General features: G+C 33.9%; 1 long non-coding RNA gene across 2 annotated transcripts; it reads left to right on the top strand.

The window, feature by feature from the left end:
- The first annotated feature begins 1,505 nt into the window (after positions 1–1,505).
- Positions 1,506–19,166, top strand: LOC143083968 (uncharacterized). Of its 2 annotated transcripts, none has more exons than XR_012980958.1 (5): positions 1,506–1,633; positions 10,891–11,039; positions 17,503–17,677; positions 18,310–18,333; positions 19,080–19,166. It is a non-coding gene; the product is annotated as an uncharacterized LOC143083968 (long non-coding RNA). The 2 variants fall into 2 exon arrangements; XR_012980959.1 differs by having other exon boundaries at positions 10,891–11,056.
- The last annotated feature ends 5,317 nt before the right edge of the window (positions 19,167–24,483 follow it).

Raw genomic sequence — 24,483 nt, 5'->3', positions numbered from 1 at the left:
GTTTCACGTGCATTTGGGGGTGGACTTGAGATAAGATAATTTCACTTAAATCAGGATATCTTGACTTTATAAACCATGGAGATGTCGTACTAGCAGACCCTGGTTTTCTTATTTGAGATGAATTGGCATCAAGGGGGGCGGAATTATTCATACCATCGTTTGTTAAGGGGAAAGACCAGCTTAGTGCCTTTGAAGTGGAAAGAAGCCGAAATATAGCTCATGTACGAATTCATGTAGAAAGAGAAATGGAGCGACTGAAAAATTTCCGTATTTTGTCTGGAAAGATGTCAATGAATATGGTGCCACATTCTGACAGTATAATGACAATTTGCTCTGCTATTATAAATATGCACCCTAATATTGTTCAATAACTGATTACCATATTTTTCTTAAGGGTGTACTTAGGTGAATTTGAATAAATAAGGATATTTAAAATTGTACTAAAAGCTGGAAGCGTATTAGTAAAGGATAAAAATTAGCTAAAAATATTGATAGGTCATGCAGCTCCTTTTCGAGATATTTGATTTATAAAATATGGCTGGAAAAGGCTAACTCTGACTTTTATTTTTATATTTCAACTTAATATATTTTTATTGGTATTATTTGGGTCTCGATTTTAAAGAAAGAAACTAAAAAATCTGCTTAAACTTTGGCAAATAGCCCTTCAGCTATTTAGGTATAAATAAAGGATAAATTGGTGTTATTGGGTAACATATTTCACCTTTTATCATATGGAAAAACAATCCAAACATCTGACACAAATTCCAAAACTTCACCTAAGTACATCCTTATTTAAAGGTAAGGCCATTGCATATTAAATCTTTTCAAATGACAGATGATATAGGAAAATTTAAAAATCAGCTTTAAAAACAATATTTTGGAATCTTTTAGCTTTTGGTGAAACAAAAAGTTTCATTATGGTTACAAAGCATAATTTGCAGAACAGGATGCAACCCTCTGGCGCACTGTGAAAAGTCGTAAGGTTGTAAGTCACTGGCGTAGATGGAATAAGCTCGTAAACTTGACCTGCTGCGAATTAAATCTTGCTTGTCTAATATGTATTGTTATAAATTATTATTCATATGTCATTTGATAAGGTACATCATATATGTTTATGTTTATTTATTCTTTACCCTAATGTTTAAAATTTTGTTTGCCCAAACCTCAAGTCATTCATGGTTTATTGGTTGGAATTTATATGGTATTTTGGGGTGGAAATTAATTCAGTGAGCTGAAGCAGTCATGTTCTTTCAGCAATTACTAGTCACTAGATAGTTTAACAATAACTAAAAGTATTTTGTAAATTCAAGAAATCTTTATTTTTATGAGAATTTTATGCATTTGACAGATTTTTAGTCACATGTAGTGATGTACCCATGATCAGATTCATGCATTTCAGACATTTGTACTTCTTAAGATACATCTATTTATAAAATCGCTTATAAAGTTAGAAAATCAGGGGCGATAATCCGACTCTAGTGACGTAGTCGCCTTGGTGATATCAAAATATTTCAAGATGGCAGCCAAGTGTAAATAAAGCCAAAACAATATCGTTTTAACAAGTTTTGTCCTTAGAAGTGCGACATATCTTATAATTTATTTGTTACATGGTACCATAATATCTACAGTCCGAGTAAGTAAGAAAAAATTTCCGAAATTGAACAAGTTTACCGCTCTATTCTAGCAGGTGCTCGTTCAGCTGATCAGCGCCATGTCGCGTTATTTCCAAATCTTACAAATTTATAGAGACCCTTTACTAGAGAAATGTTTGCTTAAGGAGTTTTATTTAAAACCAAGTTCACCCAATACAGGTTACTTTAATTACACCTATATTTTGTAATTTTTGGTTTATGTCTTCTGATTAATTTGATCCTCTTTTGAGACAGAAAACCTGCTTTCTTCTTAAAATGTTTAGGAGCCATGACCTTCTTTTTTATTATTTAAGTTTGCTTTATACAACATTCAGGCCATTTAAAAGAATATGTTTGTTTGCCCTAACCCTATCGGTATCAGGTCCATTCGCATCCAATACACTTTCGCACCTCGCATGTTCCCCCCCCCCCCCCAACTTTGTTACCACCCTACATGTTTGCACCCAATTTTTATTTGAATTTTAGATGAATTAATATTTTCCACTGTAATTACTGGTCCAAGTTCATGAATGTCCAGTAAAGTAAGATCTACAAACACATCATGATCACCAAAACACAATTTTGTCATGAATTTATCTGTGTCCATTGTCTAATATGCACATAGACCAAGGTGAGCGACACAGGCTATTGAGAGCCTCTAGTTTCTAAACATTAGGGAACATCACAGATTCTTATGATTGTCTTGCTTTTAAAGGTACAATCAGACAAAGGGATTGATCTTAAACAATTTTCCTGTAATGTTCTTTTCATAATCTGCATGTTTGATAATTCCCTTGACTTATATGCATGTTTTTAACAACACGGAAAATCAGAATTAAGCAGTATTTATATTTAGTGTTTTTATAAATTTAGACACACGTCAGAGGGAATTCCCCATTTTGATAAAAATGCGAGAGTTCTCTGAATTCTGATAAATCTATTTCTGTCATATAAGAACTGAAGTGGAGTTTTTCTTATATATTACAGTTATGAAACTAATATTTGAGATTGTACTTCCATAAAGAAATAGATAATCATCTAGGTCGTTTAATTAACATTTAATATACGTTCTTGCTCCAGGGTTTGTTTTAAAGGGAAACTTCGCAAAAAAATCAAAAATTGATATTATGTTCATTCTGTATAAAAATGCTCAAATTCATAGATATTAAAGTTTTATTCCGCTAGATAAGCGATCACCATCGATTTTAAATTTAGAGTATCAATTCTCTGCGATCCGCCATTTTGTCTTCTTTCCCGATTAATAAAAACGATATGTCTATAAACCACAAAGAAACAAAACTACAGTAACCGATGTAGTCGTAATTGCGTGTCGATATCTTGTCAATCGTACGATTGTTTTATCCGACTAACTAAATTGATACGAAAAATATTCTTACTTTTTTTTAAATTACCATGGTCTGTTTTTAAACTGTTGATATTGGCATTAGGTGAAAAGTCAAAGTTGAAATCATAAATAAGTGTTCCGTGAAAATTGTTTTCGAAAATCTAATTTGTTCATAATTCTTTAAAATAATAAACAAATATATTTTGATCTTCCCTCATCTGATCACCAGCATGGCTAAAGGTATTACTTCCAAAGGTATTGTGAGGGGTGTGAGGTGACACGTCCAGGTATTCAAGCGATTTCCTGTCGGGCTTGCAAGTTCATGCATCGTTTCACTTCTGCAGGTATTGATCAGTGTACACGGCTGATAACTTATAACTTATAACTTTCCATTTTGAACTATCAGATGAATAATATACAACTCTGTCTTACTTGTCATTACTAAACTCATACGCTTGTTTATAAATAACATTTCTGGTGTAAAGAATATAATTCATAAACATATAAATAATACCCAAAAAATAAGATTTTGATGAAATTAAAATCTATTTAAATATTTTTTCCAAGGGTGAATTTGGGAAAATGTAATATATAGTCATTGTCAATAGTGAAGGACAGATTGGAACAGACCAGAAATATTGATTTAAAAAAATGTACGCACTTGCCGACGATTCGTTTATACGACTGGATAGAAAGTTACGGAACTATAGCGCAATTTAAAATATATACATGTATACATTGAACATAAGAAAAAAACATATATTTTGAATAAATAGGGGTAAAAGTGTTGTAAATAGACTAGTCCACGTATGCCAACAGTATGTAATCATCGAATGTCCATAGACTATTGTATACCAGAAGAAGAAGAGAACCAATTTGATTTAAATACAGGTCGATGTATAACTTTTGCTTTGGTTCATTGAAGCTGTGGACCTAGTAAAATCACAGATTTATATTTCAATAAGATTGTTCTCGAACAAAGGAAGTAATTCGTCATCACAATTGTTATATATGCCACTGGACGAACACTAATTATCCCCAGGGAATGTGAATATTTTGCTGGGAAACTTTTGAGTATCAAAGTTTCAAATTAATTTCGGGATTTATTTTCTTTCTTGGTATTCAATAACAGAAAAAAGAATAAATTACTTGTTCGCTAAATAGGGGTATTCTTGTCAGATAAAAGACTTTTAGTTATACATGTATTTAAAAAATAGGGAAATATGACATTAAATTGGTTCTGACTTTTTTTTAAACATCGTTAAAAAGATGTGTGTCTAAGGTGAACGCCACAAGAACCCTGTAATACTAGTACGAGAGTATAGCATGTAAACATTCCTTCTCAATAATATGGTTGTATTGGAAATCTTTTCATACAGATTGACAACTCATTGTCCGATATGCATGTAATATTTGCCACATGACGCCCATAGTTCTTTCTACCATCATCATCTTATTCTGTGATATTGCTGTAAACATCGATGGTTCACACCCAAACAAAATGGGAGTAATGGACCTTCAGAGCTTCTCCGTGTTATACACTTGTGAAATATATAGACGAAATTTCTGTATTGAAATGAATCTACATCTCACAAACAGGATTTTCAAATAACGATTGTGAGTAATCACCTTACAAACCAATATAAACGTATGGCAAGATATAACCATGAAGGAATTTAGTTTTTGTCAGACGCAAGAACTCATCACTATATATATCATAAACTTATACGTATATATATGCATACAGTTTCAAATATTAAGAACAAGCGGTCGATGTCGATAGTCTGTTTTCTAACTGTTCAGAGTTAGACATGTCACTTGTTCATTCTTGGAAGCCTTCATATTCCCCGTCTAACGATGGGAACTCTTTCTGATTGTGTTGACTATAAATGCTTGTATGGTAATTCTGTCGTTTATCTGTACAAGTGGTTGCATTTCCTCTCCTTTCCCAACAAACAAACGAACGAAACGCCACTAGTCTGATTTCTCTGGAGCTCATCCTTAATGGCTCTTATACGTCAGGAAACTTACATGTATACTAATAATGATTGTTTCAAGAACAACGATGTATGGGCGAACTATTATAAATTCGTCAATATCAGTTATGCATGACTAAAATATAACTTTTATTACAACTACTGTATTACTTATTTGGATTAATGACGGCTATCATGTTCAACATTGCACAAATATTATCATAGAATTTAAAAAAAAATCCTCAAAAATCCTCAAAAGAAATAATGCCTTAGCTTAGATAATTGATATTCTTTTCACAAAAAGTTCGTGTAAATGATTGTCAAATGAATTTAATTATGTAAGAATAAAATGTTAAAAAGAAACTAAAAAAAAATCATGCATGTTGTATGTTGTATTTTTTTGTCAATTAAAAACTTTAAAATTGCAATAGTTTTATTAGCATTTAAACACAGCCAGATTTGAATACAAGTTAAGAAATTCCGGTAAAGTCAATGATATCAAACAGATGTACAATGGTATATCAAATTGGGTAATATTGCATTTAGTTTTTATAAAAGATTAAAACTACTATTTTTTGCTTCATATTTGAATCTTTACGCCAATTGCCGCTAAGAAAGTAATCAAAAATTGTTTCCTTTTATTTTTATACACTTTCGGAATTACGAATCTGAATTTTATTTTCAATTAATTTACACAATTTAATTATTGTATCTTTATTCTCATCGTGTATTAAATCTTAGTGTATTAACATCGTGACAGCATACTCTTTCTAATACTTTCTGTTTATCCTTTCCAAATAACAACATTTATACCTGTGTACGCTTGAACTCACACCTGCGGCTAAATAGCTACAAGGTAAACGAATTGACCTCAAGCCGAGAAATATACAGTGACCTTTACAAAATAATATACACACTCTGCTCACACATTAGTTGCATTGAAATGATTATCAAAACAATAACGGTAAATAGAACTGAAATATTTTCAGTTCAATATCAGTAAAAATGTTCAATAAATATTTTATGAAAAAAATCTCAACAATAATTAATTAAATTTATTCAAAAACATTTACTAGAGATAATTTTATAGTAGTTTAATTCAATCAATACAAAACGGTATATGCATATTCATTTTCGTTCATTCTTATATTGTGGTTCATAACTTCGACCATTCGTCAGCTGTGCGCTTTTAATTACGTATATTGTCGATAAGCTATAAGAGTTAAACAGATTTTATTTTTTCCCAGAATTCAATAAATCGGGCTAATACGTCACGACCCACTCGAGAATTCAACCAAAAAAGTTACAAATACTTGATTTTCTCCGTTATTAGAAGGAATATAAATTTAAAACTTTGCAAATGTGTTTTTTATGTTAAGATGAACATAATTAGATGATAAGTAAAAAATCGCGGAATTTCCCTTTAATAATTATGCGCATGCGTATAGTTTTCTTGACTTCAAGGGGTATTAAATTGAATGGTTGCTCTGGATTTCCCGCTCAATTAGTTAACTTATAATTCATTGCATGGATCTTTTCTATGTATGTCTGCTATTGAAGGTTATTGTTGTTGCATAATTTTAAATCATATGCATCATTTAAATTAAAATAAATGTAGTCCACATCTTAAAGTTGTTACTAGTACACCCCTTTAGGCGAAATGGAGTCTTCCATATTATCGTGTCGAGTTGTCTCCCTTCCGGAAGTAACTTCCGTGAATTCTGAATCAAAAAGAACATGTCGAATATTAGCTCGTTCTGTCGATAAACGTGGTATTCTATTAAAAATGATAGCAATTTAAACCGAGGAATGTGTACGGAAGGAGTCATGATCACTGACCCAAAGGAAATTAAATATTTAAAAAGTTAGGAATAAAGCTCCTCCAAGAACTAACATAGGAAAAATATAGGTGATAAGATACGAAATGAAATACCTTTTCTCACTCCGAGTCTCAGTGACTGCTGTGGAAAGTTAACTTTAAATTGATAGTACAAAAATAAAACACAATAGCCTTTAGGCCTAAGTACATTGTTCATACACTTTTATCTGGGATTGGCTATTTTGTAACTATTAAAATTACATAAATTACATTTTACATGTGCAGTTGAATTAGTTTTGAATATAATATTATCCAGCTACATGTATACATGTGTCAATGAAACAATGGCAATCGTATCCCTCAGAGCAATCTGCTCTTTGATTAATATTTGGGCCCGGTTATCAAATAGGTCCACATTGAGGTCTAAAGGGTCTAAAATTGAACTTTATTTGAATTCATAAAAAATTGAATTCTTGGAGTTCTATGATATGCTCAGTCTAACCATGTATTTAGATTTTGGATATTGGACCATAATAGGTAATTGTCCAATCTAAAATTTTTAAGTTTAAGTTCTTAGACCACATTCATTCTGTGTCCATGGTGTCAGAAACCTATGTTGTGTCAACTATTTAATCACAATCCAAATTCAGAGCTGTATCAAGCTTAAATGTTGTGTCCATACTTGCCCCAACTGTTCAGGGTTGACCTTTGCGGTCGTATAAAACTGCGCCCTGCAGAGCATCTGGTTGGACAATACCTTTGTGCTTTGATTATTTTTTATTAAACTTTGGTGCCTGGTTTATGTCTATTAAGATAACCTCCCTTTAATTTTTCATGAATTTCTGATATGACATTGAGAAGTTATTTAACATTATTCCTAGAAAACATGACAGGCATATGATATGATGCGCTCATGGCACAGCTGTTTATTATAGGTGGAGGAAGCCTGTCAGAGTGCCCGGAGAAAACCACCAACCTTTGATAGGAAAACTGACAATCCTAGTCAATTAAGATTGGAGTCGAGTGCACCTGCACGAGCGTGGTTTGAACTCACAACCTCAGTGTTTTAGTGGCTAGTGATTGTCAGTAGTAGAACTACTTAGACCACTTGGCCACCGAGGCCCATGCCTGAACAAAGATGTACATCAAATAAAAAGCAACGATTTGTTTACAAATGTACAACGATCGACACGTAAAACATAGTCAACTGAACTGAAAAACGAATAGAAATTCAAATGTTAGGTTCAAAAAATGAAATGTAACTATTAGTGTTAGTTTGCAAAAGAAATCAAAAAGAAAAGTATTTCAAGTAAAATGAAATCTAATAAGAATTGTAAAATTCATAAGTTAAAGTTAAATTTAAAAAGTAAATGCAATAGACCACTTTAAGGGGGCTCGCGGGTCTAAATGAATTTTTGTCGAGCCTGCAACTTTTGTTGCAGAAAGCTCGACATAGGGATAGTGATCCGGCGGCTATGGCGGCGGCTATGGCGGCGGCGTTAGCTCACTTCTTAAAAGCTTTATATTTTAGAAGGTGGAAGACCTGGATGCTTCATGTTACGAAGTTTCTGCCAGTCACATGTCCAATGTCCTTGACCTCATTTTCATGGTTCAGTGACCACTTGAAAAAAAAGTTCAAATTTTTTGTAATGTTGAATTCTCTCTTATTATAAGTAATAGGATAACTATATTTGATATGTGCGTACCTTGCAAGGTCCTCGTGTCTGTCAGACAGTTTTCACTTGACCTCGACCTCATTTCATGGATCAGTGAACAAGGTTAAGTTTTGGTGGTCAAGTCAATATCTCAGATACTATAAGCAATAGGGCTAGTATATTCGGTGTATGGAAGGACTGTAAGGTGTACATGTCCAACTGGCAGGTTTCATCTGACCTTGACCTCATTTTCATGGTTCAGTGGTTATAGTTAAATTTTTGTGTTTTGGTCTGTTTTTCTCATACCATATGCAATAGGTCTACTATATTTGTTGTATGGAATGATTGTTAAGTGTACATGTCTAGCGGGCAGATGTCATGTGACCTTGACCTCATTTTCATGGTTCAGTGGTCAAAGTTAAGTTTTTGAGTTTTGGTCTTTTTATCTAATGCTATATGCCATAGGTCAACTATATTTGGTGTATGTAAATATTTTATGATCTTTATGTCAGTCGAGCAGGTTTTATTTAATCGTGACCTCATTTTCACGGTTCATTGCACAGTGTTAAGTTTTTGTGTTTTGGTCTATTTTTCTTAAACTATAAGTAATGTGTCAACTATATATGTTGTATAGAAGCATTGTTAGCTGTACCTGTCTGTCTGGCATGGTTCATCTGACCTGGACCTCTTGTTCAAGGTTCATTGGTCTTTGTTTAGTTATCTTGGTCAATGTTAAGTTTATGTGACAGTTGTAATAAAGCTTAGCTTTATGCTTAGGACTATCAACATAATATCAATGATTAGTATAGAAGGCGAGACATTTCAGGGTGTGCACTCTTGTTTTATTTAATATAGGATTTGTCTATATTTTTCTATAAATGAACTTTATCTTATACTTAATAGAAAAATGAAATAAAAAAATGGGGTCACCGTTCATTTACGCTCACAATCTGCCTTCGAAAGAAGCATACTTTTTTGTTCATGTCCTTTTTTTCTGTTGAACTAATAGGAGAGTTAGCGGTAATATCGAAATAAAAAAAGAACTAAATTAAGAAATCACTAAAATTTTACAATTATTTAGTTTATAAACAGCTTATTCGAAAACAACAATAAAAAATCTAGGTCACCGATGAGTTAAATAAGATATTTCAATTTTAATGCCAAAAAATGGCATTTTTGCAACAAAGGGAGATAATTAGCTTTTTCAATGATATCTACATTTTAAAAGTCCGCTGGTGCCAACACGAATTGATGTTTTGGAATGATTTTTGTACCATATGATAAAGTAACAACTACTTAAGGTAATAAATAAAATTTGTATTGAAAAATTAATGTTCAATTTTTTTCTGAAAATCTTATACCCGCGAGTCTCCTTAACCAGAAAAGTTCGTTTTGTGCCTTTGTGATGTCATTTGACAGATAAAGGGGATTGCCTGTATTCTAGTTCTATTAAAGTTCGTTTTGTGCCTTTGTGACATCATTTACCAGATAAAGGGGATCGCCTGTATTCTAGTTCTATTAAAGTTTGTTTGTGCCTTTGTGATGTCATTTACCAGATAAAGGGGATCGCCTGTATTCTAGTTCTATTAAAGTTCGTTTGTGCCTTTGTGATGTTATTTACCAGATAAAGGGGATCGCCTGTATTCTAGTTCTATTAAAGTTCGTTTTGTGCCTTTGTGACGTCATTTACCAGATAAAGGGGATCGCCTGTATTCTAGTTCTATTAAAGTTCGTTTTGTGCCTTTGTGATGTTATTTACCAGATAAAGGGGATCGCCTGTACTCTAGTTCTATTAAAGTTCGTTTTGTGCCTTTGTGATGTCATTTACCAGATAAAGGGGATCGCATGAATTCTAGTTCTATTAACCCTTTCCTCCATAATGACGCCTTTTGACGCCTCTGTAGTACCTCAGTTGAAACACTTTGACTACAAAGTATCTGCAGTTGACTTAATAAAATTTGTATCCAATATGAAAAGGAATATCATAGGAATATCTGACTTAAATTTATTTGATAAAATAGTTGTTTTTCGCAATGCCTTAATACTTTAAAGCATATGTTCAGCATTTTATTAAAAAAATCCTATGCGAAACAAGTATGCAAAAAAAAAATTTCAATGGAGGAAAGTGTTAAGTACCTAATTACAATTCCCATACAACAACTTTGCTGATTATCATTTATAGATAAGAATTTAATTTGCCAAATAATAAGTGCAATGTAGCATTATCATTTTTTCAACCAATCGCTCAACATAGGAACGGAAGAAATATCAAATAAAATGATTCTCTTATAGTCATGATAGTTGTGGCCTGTTATCTACTTAAGAGATATATATCATTAACACACTGCAAGGAGTAAGATACGAAAACATAATACAAAAACTGATTTAATTTGATTGGCTTACCCAGCATCATATGACGATATCTATTATTTTTACATGATTTAAATTTGATGTTTATTTGCAGATTGTTATTGACCTGTGGCAGCTGGTGTTAACGCCATGATGATACCCTTTGAAATAAGCTGAAGTTGCAATTGGAGTTTTATGAAGGATGATTTGTAATTGTTGACAGTTTCAGAACTAGAACGAACAGACTTCTGTTTAGGATTTTGGGTATTTAATCATACTCGGTATATATATTTCTGATGTATTAAGTGTCTCTTTTTGGACATTCACTACATCGAGTCTTTTTATAAGTATTATATGATATCTTATTAGCTTTGATGGCATGAGCCAATAAATAAAAACATTGTCATTGCAAAAGCTAAACAGACATTATTTCCGGTGATCAAACATGCTAAAGGGGAGACAATCAAATTAACTTTCTTCAATATACTGTCCATATGTCTATATGTGCCTTGTCAGTGTAACAGCTGGACATATATTGTTTCTGGTCTAACATGTTAAAGTGGAGGTAATCAAATTGATTTAATGATATAATTTAATTCTAAATTCCATTTTAAGCCGTAGAAAACCATGAAAAAACGTGAATGACGTCACGGTCACATGACTAAATTATGTATATGGGCTCACAACAAAATAACGTCAGCCAATCAGAAGACGCGTTACATCTAAAATTAATTTACTTCTATATACTGTCCTTTTGACCATGTACCTTGTCAGTGTAACAGCTGGACAGATATTACTTCTGGTGGTCTAACATGTTAAAAGGGAGATAATCATATTAACGTTTTTCAGTATACTGGCCATATGTATGTGTGCCTTGTCAGGGTAACGGCTGGACAAATATTGTTTCTAGTGGTATAAACATGTTAAAGGGGAGATAATCAAATTAATGTTTTTCAGTGTACTGTCCATATGTATGTGTGCCTTGTCAGTGTAACGGCTGGACAGATATTGTTTCTAGTGGTCTAAACATGTTAAAGGGGAGATAATCAAATTAACTTACTTCAATATAACTGTAAATATGTATGTGTGCCTTGTCTGTGTAACAGTTGGACAGATATTGTGTCTGGTGGTCTAACATGTTAAAGGGGAGATAATCAAATCAACTTACTTCAATATACTGTCTATATGTCCATGTACCTTGTCAGTAAAACAGCTGGACAGATATTGAGTCTGGTGGTCTAACATTTTAAAGGGGAGATAATCAAATCAACTTACTACAATATACTGTCTATATGTCCATGTATCTTGTCAGTGAAAAAGCTGGACAGATATTATTTCTGGTAGTCTAACATGTTAAAGGGGAGATAATCAAATCAACTTACTTCAATATACTGTCTATATGTCCATGTACCTTGTCATTGTAACAACTGGATATATATTGTTTATGGTAAACTAAAGTTTACATGTTAAAGGGGATATAATAATATCAACTGTCTTTAGTAAAGTTATGTCTGTATGCCTTGTCAACCCTTTACTTCTTCACAGATGATGGATACATTACGTGGTTGTATTTAAATTTTTGCGTTTTGGTCTGTTTTTCTCATACTATATGCAATAGGTCTACTATATTTGTTGTATGGAACAATTGTAAGGTGTACATGTCTAGCGGGCAGATGTCATGTGACCTAGACCTCATTTTCATGGTTCAGTGGTCAATGTTAAATTTTTGTCTTTTGGTCTTTTTTTCTCATACTATATGCAATAGGTCTACTATATTTGTTGTATGGAACGATTGTAAGGTGTACATGTCTAGCGGGCAGATGTCATGTGACCTTGACCTAATTTTCATGGTTCAGTGGTCAAAGTTAAGTTTTTGAATTTTGGTCTTTTTATCTAATACTATATGCCATAGGTCTACTATATTTGGTGTATGGAAATATTTTATGATCTTTATGTCAATCGCACAGGTTTTATTTGACCGTGACCTCATTTTCACAGTTCATTGCACAGTGTTAAGGTTTTGTGTTTTGGTCTATTTTTCTTAAACTATAAGTAATCGGTCAACTATATATGTTGTATAGAAGCATTGTTAGCTGTATATGTCTGCCTGGTATGGTTCATCTGACCTTGACGTCATTTTCAAGGTTCATTGGTCTATGTTTAGTTATCTTGGCTAATGTTAATTTTATGTGACAGTTGTTATAAAGCTTAGCTTTATACTTAGGACTATCAACATAATATCAATGATCAGTATAGAAGGCGAGACATTTCAGCGTGTGCACTCTTGTTTATTTCTGGAAAAGAATAAAAGTTCTATATTGAAATATTATTATCCTGAAATCCTGAACATACAGTATGTTTATAAAGGCTGCGCATAAAAGACCCATGGCAACAACTCATTACTCTTGGAAGGCTTAATGTACATGTCTATTCCCATCAATCATATACCCTTTTTTCCAGTGGCAATCAAATTCCCTTCCCTCTTTTGTCCCACTTACATTTTTATAAACCCGTTTACAGGGCGTATTATGGTACACTGTTATCCGTCGGTCTCTCTGTTCATCTGTCCGTCCGTCAGTCCTGTTCATGTCATTGCAACTCCTCTAAAACCACACAACAGAAATTCATGAACTTTGTACATAATGAGGACATACTAAAATGATGTGCATATAGACAGAAAATTACGATTCAATTTTTATACGACCACAAATTGAAAAATTTTTGGTCGTATATTGGTATCACGTTGACGTCGTCGTCGTCCGAAGACATTGGTTTTCGCACTATAACTTTAGTATTAGTAAATAGAAATCAATGAAATTTTAACACAAGGTTTATGGCATAAAAGGAAGGTTGGAATTGATTTTGGGAGTTTTGGTCCAACAGTTTAGGAATTAGGGGCCAAAAACCCTTGCAGAAATAAATCCTGACAATTTTTTTAAACAGGATATCTCAAGATTAACCTGGGAAATCCTGAAAATATCCTGTAAAGCATTTAGCCCCTTTTTTAGGGAAAAAGTTGATATATAGGAAATGTCAGGACTTTCAAATCAAGCAGCTTTAAACTAGGGGAATTCTCAGGATATCTCAAGACTTTCAAAAATAAATATAATATAGACCAGGATATGTCAGGACTTTTCCTTCAAGATTTATCCTACTTTCAGAAACTTAACACTTTCTTCCTGAATGAATAAACCAAAATAAAGTCCTTAATGATTCCTGGTATTGGGACTTAAAAAAATAATATAATCTGTATCACAAATTCAAATAAAAACAATCTTTGGGACTGAAATTAACTATCGTTTGTTAAATTAAATAAGTTTTTTTGGCCTTAAGGATTTGTGAAGGGTGATAGAATCGGGGGAAGAAACACAAATTATTTTGTCAAACATTTTTAAAATACACAAATTATGGTGTTAATTAAAAATATTAAACATATTTTGACAGTTAACTTATTTACACAGTTACTGCTGATCTCCCTGTTCAGGAAGCATATATATAATGATTTTCAGTTTGACAGTATTTCAAAGTCAGAGATTTTTGCGATAAAAACAGCAGGGTGTCCAAGAAACACCCAAGCTTGTCTGGCATAGTCGAGGATTACAACGTCCACTGGCAGTTTTGCAAGACTGGGCCACAAGCCGGGTTACCCAGCTTGTCCAGAGGTGGATTTAGGGGCCCCCCCTTTTCTGGAATTTTTGTTGTTGATTATATAGGGAATCCCTGAGGCATGACCGAAGCGGGCCCCCTCTTAGGCAGTCAGTGGGCCCCCACTTATGAAAATGTCTAAGATCCGCGACTGTTGTCTGTACTTCAGAGTAATCTTGGACTAAGCCTTAGCAGGTTAAGATCATAATTATGTCATGTTTTGAATTCCTGCATCTGCGCAGAAATCTACAATGTACTTCCTTTTTCCGGTCTCGTTTGCATGAAATTTTGAGTAAAATATATATTTATCAGTCTAGTATAAAATAGGAAGGAACGCAATATCAATTTCATTTTAAATAATTCCTTGATATGAAAAAACGTTACCTAATGATAGGGCCACCCTTAAAAAAATTGTTTGTTTGGCATTGCCGACCCACACTATCAGCAGGTGGGTAGGTAGGTAGGGATTTTTTTTATTTATTTTACATTTAAAAGCTTTATACATGTAAATCATGAAGTCTCTAGATCAATGTTGTCTAAAGCATTGCAGCATTGTTGTGTGTACATGCTGGTGGTTTCTTTGAAAGGGGTCAACCGTCAATGTCACATTCTACATCATATGGATAATTTCATGTAAGACAGTCAGTTTTATTGGCAGAGTTAACCAAAGTACCAAGAAAAAAACACAGAACTGAGGCAGGAAACTGACAAATTAACCATATAAAATGTATGACGTGAAAATTGAACTTTTATTGTGGGACTGCCCATTGAACAGAGGCCTGATGTCACATTTGAAGTTGTGGTCACAGTTTGGTAAAATTTCCACAAGTTAAATGGCTCAACCACTACTGCTCCTTGTATAAATGGACAAAGATTTAAAACTTTGATTGTTTGCTTTGGTTTTATAAACATCACTTTCTACACCATATGGGTAATTTTATGGCAGTCACTGAGTCAGTTTTAGTGGCGTACTAAACCGTAGTACTTGAAGGAAAACGCCAACCTGCGGGAGGAAACTAACCTTATCACATATGACATGAAAATCAAACCTTAATTTTGTAACTGCCAAACTAGGGCTGAAACCAATACCTAGAGGCTAGTAATCATACATGTAAGGTGTGACGAACTACCATACAAACAAGCATACTGCCCCTGATAAGTTTTGAGGATAAAGGATCTGAACCAAACCAATACCTAGAGGCTAGTAATCATAAGGTGTGACGAACTACCATACAAACAAGCATACTGCCCCTGATAAGTTTTGAGGATAAAGGATCTGACCAAACCAATACCTAGAGGCTAGTAATCATACATGTAAGGTGTGACGAACTACCATACAAACAAGCATACTGTCCCTGATAAGTTTTGAGGATAAAGGATCTGAACCAAATTAGGATAGCAAAATATTAAATATTTGGAAGGTTGGCACAAATAGACATGGTGTTTATACTAATATTATCCAAGTGCAAGGTTTTTCAGGGCTAGGTTTAAAACGTATGACAAATTGAAAATGGAAATATGCAGCAGGACAGACAATTTTTGCAGATAAATAAATTATGGGTTGTAATGCTTGTTTGATTAACAGAAATCTGGACATGCATTACATGAATACAGATAAATTAATGAGCCCTTAGAATTGTGGAAAAGGAGGGGATTTTATTCATCACTAGTACACTAGATACATTTATAAATATGTTTCTGTCAGTATCTTTTATGTTTTAAGAATTATCTTATTCATGTTGAGAAAGGCAAGAAAAGGGGGAAGTTCTTCAATAGACAAAAGATGCTAGTCTTTAAAATATGTATGTTTTGTACCAGGCTAGCATCTACTGGTACAAAATTACTATAAACCTGTAAATCTGGGACCATTTTGGTCTTTAAGCTTTGGTGCTTACAGCCATAATTATCTTGAATGCTGCATGATTGTGGTTCTGACAATAGTAGATACTTGTTCTGACAATAGTAGATACTTTGTTCTCTGGTTCAAGGGAAAATGTGTCAATGATAAATTTCAAATATTTAATAAGTTCAAAACATGTAAGAGCCACACATATTTGTTCTGTGATGTCCTGGTGAAAAACTTCTATCTCATGAAGCGACAAAGCCAAGCAGAAATCATCTGTTTCTGCTTTACAAAAGATAAAATTTGAGTCCTCTACAAGGTCTCTCAGAACGTTTCTTTCAAAGAATAGCTTAAAGTTTTATTTTTGATAAAATCCATCTCCCTTAACCAATGCATTGCAGCATAGGGAGATGCTTTCCCCTGCCGGCCTCTTTGACATTAGGAATAGGATCCCAGTTAGGGCAACCAGTCCGGTACCCACGAATGTAGTTCTTAAAAAAAATATATAACTTTTGTTATAAATTGTGTAGTGTTATTATTTCACTAGTTCTGTAACTGACTGTAGATTTATTTTAAAGGGTCTGCTTTCTAGTTTAAATTTCTGTAAAAATTTTGATTGATTTCAATGTAATCTGGCGTCAGTACATAGAGTAAATTGCCTAAATTCTAGCCTTTATTCTTCCCTGGAAGTAGACAGACTGACCCTGTTGTCAATAAAAACAAATTTTTGCAACAGAATGACGGTCATGAGGTACTGAGATTGTGCTTAGATACTGCAAAATGAATGCCTAACATGAACCAGAAGTCCCAAGGTGGCTATCAAAATTATTTATTGAACAGGACCCTATGTATTTACTATGATTTTCAATGCGTTCCAATAGGGCAAATAATTGGGTCCCCGTTCCATTACTTTTGGCAGACTTTTTCTATCCCATGTCATTTAAATGTTTGCTCCCAACACACATGAATACAGTGTAAGGCAAGCGCTTTTAAGATTGTGATTTGAAATAAGTAAAGCCAGGAACAAACTCGGTGGATACGATCAAATTCCGGCACAATTTCGATTTTTTTTAAATAGAAAAATAAATAATTCTGAAACGCAAATAAAATTATTTGGGGCGGCAAGTTTTTTAGTGGGTCGGGCGGCAATGCCAAACAAATGAAATTTTATTTTAGGCCTTGTTTACAGGTTTTCATCTGTGTATTTATTTAACATTTTTTATAAAACTTTATTTGCAGTTTCTTATCACGTTAATTGACTGTTGGCAGAAGGGGTATGTAATATAAAGTGGCATAAAGGCCATGAAGACAGACTTAACATAACATACTGAAGTTGAAATTAGAGTTTAACGAAGGCCCACGTGTAATCCTTTATTGACAGTTGCAGAACTTGGACCAACAGATTTCACTTTGGGTATTTAATAAAATTGATAATTAGCTTAAGACAGGGGCTTTAATACTTTACTTTAAGTTTTTTTTTTAATGATTTATGCTGAAATTGAAGATGTTTTAACAATATAAAAATACTGAGATGCGGTATGATTGCAAATGAAACAACTCTCCACCAGACAAAAGTGACAGAACTAATTTAGACAAATGGTTGCTACAAAGACTTTTTCTGATTAAGGGCTATTGTCCTTAATTGATTGAAAAATAACTAATTATGACATTTCTGTGTAATAACTTGCATTCAATTATGAAAGTGCCAATTTTCACTTATAAAATGTTATACTACTCAGGACTTATGGCTCTTGATTGTTTTAACGTGACACTAAAATGTAGGCAAAATCTGAAAGTACAGCATCTATTTAAAATAAGAGTGATTTTGTTCTAAAATTATATAATACAATTTTTTTTATGGTAGTATGTTACATAACACAAATTTGGATGTTATTCATAGTTTAGAGAAAATACAGATTTTATCAATTTCAATAATTAAACATATTGGGACAATCTAAATATGACATCATAATTACAGTTTCATTATTCCTCATCAAATAACAACTGAGTACAAATTTGATACAATGTTTTCTCTTTCTTTTACAGGATATAATGGCAAGTTGGGATGAGGTAAGTTTTTCTTCTTAAAAGTCATATGACCTATATTGTGAATACACTGTACAAAAAGATACAGGCATGTAGTATTCTCATAGTCAGTCAGTGTCATGTGACCTATGTTGTCAATAAACTGTACAGAAAGATACAGGCGTGTAGTATTCTCATAGTCAGTCAGTGTCATGTGACCTATGTTGTCAATAGACTGTACAGAAAGATACAGGCGTGTAGTATTCTCATAGTCAGTCAGTGTCATGTGACCTATGTCATGTGACCTATGTTGTCAATAAACTGTACAGAAAGATACAGGTGTGTAGTTTTGTAAGAAGGAGAATAGGAAAAAATCAATATCATTACAGTGAGAAGAATTTCAATATACAAAATTCCAGGGAACAAAAAAAGAGATGTAAGATATCACAGGATATTCACAACTCTTTTACAATGTATGTTGAAGAGAAACTGACAACGCCATGGCAAAAAATGAAGAACAAAAACAATTCAAACAACAATCTTCAAAGTATTACATAAAAAACTAAACATCAAGCAATACAAACCCCAGCAAAAACTGATGCGTACTACAGTTGTCTATAAAGTCTTTTCTAAAAAAAATTATAGACAACAATCTTACTTCGGTTTGGTAATCACTGTATTTGATATAAGATATGGAAACTGTAAACATGTAGCTATTAAATTCAATTATTATATTTATGATACATTTGTATGTTCTAGAGGAAAATGTAAAAACTTTGTTTTGCTTACAGAAACTTCTTACAGCTGCAGAGGAGGGGAATATAAAAGAGGTAGACATATGTGTAAAGAACGGAGCTAGTTTGGAATGTAGAACTGATGATGCGGTAAGTGAAGTAGAATGAATTTATTATATATAGTACACACAATATGAATCAGTTAAACATTGCTCTTGTTAGTGTTCAGTGATTCAATGTTAATTTCTGATTATTGCAAATAGTCTTCAAAATATTAAGAAACATGATTACACATCCCAAATGTTTATAGAACTCTTGTATTCCACAAAAACAGTGCAAAACAATATTTCAAAAACACCAATATAGTCAACTCCAGTATTCAACACAAACAGTGAGAAACATCAGTACGCAACATTAATGTATACAACTCCTATATCATGTATATTCAACACCTATACCCAAGTAAAACAGCGAAAAAACACATTAAGTACACAAAGTAGAAAGAGAATGCCATGGCCGGACGAAAAGACAAATAACAGCTACAAACAAACTAACTTGAAATACTTCATTACACTGATGAATACCACTCCAGTTTGTATGTCAAAGGGTTGCTGTCTGATACTTCCTAACTGCATGAACTGTATACAACTGACATATTGTGATTTACTTCATTACACTGATGAATACCACTCTAGTTTGTATGTCAAAGGGTTGCAGTCTGATAATTTGTAAGCATATACAATTGAAATATTGTGATTTACTTCATTACACTGACGATACCACTCCAGTTTGTATGTCAAAGGGTTGCTGTCTAATAATTTGTGAGCATACACAACTGAAACATTGTGATTTATTCATTTCACTGATGAATACCACTCTAGTTTGTATGTCAAAGGGTTGCTGTCTAAAACCTCTTAACTGCATACAACTGAAATATTGTGATTTATTTTATTATACTTTAAGACACTTAACATACACTTTCATGGTATTCTATTAAAAAATTCCTTTAGTTTTACATACATCTTGCATCATCATGACACAAGACATGACACAGGATCATACAACAATCATTTACCAATTCTGTATTAAACATAACATGTGGCACCTGATCATACAACATTCACTACCACTCCTGTACTGAACATGACATAGGACACCTGATTATACAACATTCATTCACCACTTTTGTACTGAACATGACATGTGACACCTGATCATACAACATACATTTACCACTCCTGTACTGAACATGACATAGGACACCTGATTATACAACATTCATTCACCACTTTTGTACTGAACATGACATGTGACACCACATCATACAACATTCATTCACCACTTTTGTACTGAACATGACATGTAACACCTGATCAAACAACATGAATTTACCACTCCTCTACTGAACATGACACATGACACCTGATCATACAACATTCATTAACCACTCCTGTACTGAACATGACATGTGACACCTGATCATACAACATTTGTTACCACTCCTATACTGAACATGACATGTGACACCACATCATACAACATTCATTAACCGATCCTGTACTGAACATGACATGAGACACCTGATCATACAATATTCATTACCACTCCTGTACTGAACATGACATGTGACACCTGATCATACAACATTCAATTAACACTCCTCTACTGAACATGATATGAGACACCTGATCATACAACATTGATTTACCACTCCTGTACTGAACATGACATGAGACACCTGATCATACAACATTTGTTACCACTCCTCTACTGAACATGACATGTGACACCTGATCAAACAACATTAATTAACCACTCCTGTACTGAACATGACATGAGACACCTGATCATACAACATTTGTTACCACTCCTCTACTGAACATGACATGTGACACCTGATCATACAACATTCAATTAACACTCCTGTACTGAACATGACATGCAACACCTGATCATGCAACGTTCATTCACCACTACTGTACTGAACATGACATGTGACACCTGATCATACAACATTCATCCACCACTCCTCTACTGAACATGACATGTGAAACCACATTGTACAAAATTCATTTACTTCTTCTGTACTGAACATGACATGTGACACCTGATCATACAACATTCATTGACCACTCCTGTACTAAACATGACATGCGACACCTGATCATACAACATTCATTACCACTCCTGTACTGAACATGACATGTGACACCACACCATACAACATTCATTAACCACTCCTGTACTGAACATGACATGTGACACCTGATCATACACCATTCATTCACCACTCCTGTCCTACACATGACATGAGACACCTGATCATACAACATTCATCCACCACTCCTGCACTGAACATGACATGTGACACCACATCATACAACATTCATTAACCACTCCTGTACTGAACATGACATGTGACACCTGATCATACAATATTCATTTACCACTCCTGTACTGAACATGACATGTGACACCACATCATACAACATTCATTAACCACTCCTGTACTGAACATGACATGTGACACCTGATCATACAATATTCATTTACCACTCCTGTACTGAACATGACATGTGACACCACATCATACAACATTCATTAACCACTCCTGTACTGAACACGACATGTGACACCTGATCATACAATATGCATTACCACTTCTGTACTGAACATGACATGGGACACCTGATCATACAACATTCAATTAACACTCCTCTACTGAACATGACATGTGACACCTGATCAAACAACATTCATTAACCACTCCTGCACTGAACATGACATGAGACACCTGATCATACAACAGTTGTTACCACTCCTCTACTGAACATGACATGTGACACCTGATCAAAACATTCATTAACCACTCCTGTACTGAACATGACATGTGACACCTGATCATACAATATTCATTTACCACTCCTATACTGAACACGACATGCGACACCTGATCATACAACATTCATTCACCACTCCTGTACTACACATGACATGAGACACCTGATCATACAACATTCATCCACCACTACTGTACTGAACATGACATGTGACACCTGATCATACAACATTCATCCACCACTACTGTACTGAACATGACATGTGACACCTGATCATGCAACATTCATCCACCACTCCTCTTGTGAACATGATATGCGACACCTGATCATACAACATTCTTTTACCACTCCTGTACTGAACATGACATATGACACCTGATCATACAACATTCATCCACCACTCCTATACTGAACATGATATGTGACACCTTATCATACAACATTCATTTACCATTTCTGTACTGAGCATGACATGTGACACCTGATCATACATCATTCATTCATTACTCATGTAATGAACATGACATGTGACACCTGATCATACGACATTCATCCACCACTCCTCTACTGAACATGACATGTGACACAACATTGTACAACATTCATTTACCACTCCTGTACTGAACATGACATGCATATGTGATACCTTATCATACAACATTCATTCACCACTCCTGTACTGAACATGACATGTGAGACATGAGCATACAACATATATTTACCACTTCTATACTAAACATGACATGGGTAACCTGGTAACATGTGACATAGTAATCACATACTTACACCAACATGTGAAATTACAAAATCACTCTTATACTCAACACCAACCTGACATTGCAATAACACTCTTATACTAAACTCCAACATGTGACATATCAATGACACTTTTATACTCAACACCAACATGTGACATAACCATGACATGCTTATCCTCAGCATCAACATCTGCATAGCATTGACATTGTTTTACTAAACATCATCATTTGACCTAGCCATGACACTATTTTCCCTAACACCAACATTTGACATATCACTAACACTTATACTCAACACCAACATGTGACATATCACTAACACTCTTATACTCAACACCAACATGTGACATATCACTGACACTCTTATACTTAACACTAATATGTGACTTAGCAATGACACTCTTTTACTCAGCACCAACATGTGACATATTACTGACACTCTTAAACTCAACACTAATATGTGACTTAGCAATGACACTATTTTACTCAGCACCAACATGTGACATATCACTGACACTCTTATACTTAACACTAATATGTGACTTAGCAATGACACTCTCTTACTCAGCACCAACATGTGACATATCACTGACACTCTTATACTCAACACTAATATGTGACTTAGCAATGACACTCTTTTACTCAGCACCAACATGTGACATATCACTGACACACTTATACTCAACACTAATATGTGACTTAGCAATGACACTCTTTTACTCAGCATCAACATGTGACATATCACTGACATTCTTATACTCAACACTAATATGTGACTTAGCAATAACACTCTTATTCTCAACACTAACATGTGACATATCACTGACACTTTTATACTCAACACTAATATGTGACTAAGCAATGACACTCTTTTACTCAGCACCAACATGTGACATATCACTGACACTCTTATACTCAACACTAATATGTGACTTAGCAATAACACTCTTATACTCAACACTAACATGTGACATATCACTGACACTCTTATACTCAACACTAATATGTGACTTAGCAATGACACTCTTTTACTCAGCACCAACATGTGACATATCACTGACACTCTTATACTCAACACTAATATGTGACTTAGCAATGACACTCTTTTACTCAGCACCAACATGTGACATATCACTGACACTCTTATACTCAACACTAATATGTGACTTAGCAATGACACTCTTTTACTCAGCACCAGCATGTGACATATCACTGACACTTATACTCAACACTAATATGTGACTTAGCAATGACACTCTTTGACTCAGCACCAACATCTGACATATCACTGACCCTCTTATACTCAACACTAACATGTGACCTAGCAATGACACTATTTTACTCAGCACCAACATGTGACATATCACCGACACTCTTATACTTAACACTAATATGTGACTTAGCAATGACACTCTTTTACTCAGACACTCTTATACTCAACACTAATATGTGACTTAGCAATGACACTCTTTTACTCAGCACCAACATGTGACATATCACTGACACTCTTATACTCAACACTAATATGTGACTTAGCAATGACACTCTTTTACTCAGCACCAACATGTGACATATCACTGACACTCTTATACTTAACACTAATATGTGACTTAACAATGCCACTCTTTTACTCAGCACCAAGATGTGACATATCACTGACACTCTTATACTCAACACTAATATGTGACATAGCAATAACACTCTTATACTCAGCACCAACATGTGACATATCACTGACACTCTTATACTTAACACTAGTATGTGACTTAGCAATTACACTCTTTTACTCAGCACCAACATGTGACATATCACTGACACTTGTACTCAACACTAATATGTGACTTAGCGATGCCACTCTTTTAC

This window comes from Mytilus galloprovincialis, chromosome 7 (assembly GCF_965363235.1).
Source record: "Mytilus galloprovincialis chromosome 7, xbMytGall1.hap1.1, whole genome shotgun sequence".
Classification (NCBI taxonomy): Eukaryota; Metazoa; Mollusca; class Bivalvia; order Mytilida; family Mytilidae; genus Mytilus; species Mytilus galloprovincialis.
This window is presented reverse-complemented; position numbering and strand designations above follow the sequence as displayed.